Below are 1,211 nucleotides of genomic sequence, written 5' to 3' on the forward strand. Positions count from 1 at the left end.
GCCTCCCGTTTGGCACGTGATGGGCCAAACGGGAGGCCCGTCACGTGCCGCACGTTGGGCCCGCGAAGGGTCCAACGGAAAAAAACCAAATTTTCACCAAAAAATCCCCTATAAATACCCCTTAATTCCACCATAAATCCTACACAACAATTCACTCTCATCTTCTCATCTCACTCTCATTCTATCTCTCAACTTCTCTCTTTGATTTTGATTCTAAGCTTTTTTCTCGTGTTCATTCATTTTCTAGCTCTTTCATTTACAAAGTTCAATCAAGTTCTATCAATTTCCAGAAAATGGCCTCACCAAATTTCCCTGATTTCACTGCTCTTCCTGAGCTTCGTGAGGAGACATTTTTTGAGGAAGAAATGATGCCTTCCAACCCCACCCCCACTGAACCAGAAAATGCTCCGGTGGATAATGCTTCAGTATACAACGAAGAAGCTGGAGAACGCAGCAGAGGAAAAAGACCGCGAACTTCTCCGGCATGGCAGCATTTCACCGAGGAGCCCCGACCAAATCCAAAAACAGGTGAGATGGAAATTCGTGCGGTATGTAAATATTGTAAAAAGCACTTTTCTAATAAAAATGGTGGGGGTACTGGTCATCTGGATAGACATTAGAAAATATGTCTACCGTTGCACCAAGGTGGGAGTGTGGACTCCCGCCAACAAACACTATCACTCACATCACATGGGTTACAAAATTTTACATACGATGCACAACGTGCTCGTGAGGTACTAGCTAAATTTTTAGCTAGTGCCGATTTGCCTCTTTCTTTTGCAGATGATGCATCCTTCGAAGAATTCATCCAGACAGCCTTTTGCCCACAATTTAAACGGGTAAGTAGAAACACAACTCGTTCTGATTGCATGAAAGTTTTTTATGCAATGAGACAATATCTTGTTGATAATTTTAGGACTTTTAATGCTACTGTGTCTTGCACTTTTGATCTGTGGGAAGGGTGTAATAAAACTGGATATTTATGTGTCACAGCGCACTACGTTGATGACGATTGGGTTTTACAAAAAAGAATAATTGGTTTTCGTTTATGTCCATATCCTCATAACGCAACAGCTATTTTCAGTACAATAATGAAAATTTTTGAGTTTTATGGGATAGAAGATAAAGTTTTAACAATTACTTTTGATAATGCGTCAGCTAATACAGCTGCAATTAATCTGTTTAAACGTAGTTTGAAACCGACATTTGGA

Source organism: Morus notabilis, unplaced genomic scaffold (assembly GCF_000414095.1).
Source record: "Morus notabilis unplaced genomic scaffold, ASM41409v2 Scaffold902, whole genome shotgun sequence".
Classification (NCBI taxonomy): Eukaryota; Viridiplantae; Streptophyta; class Magnoliopsida; order Rosales; family Moraceae; genus Morus; species Morus notabilis.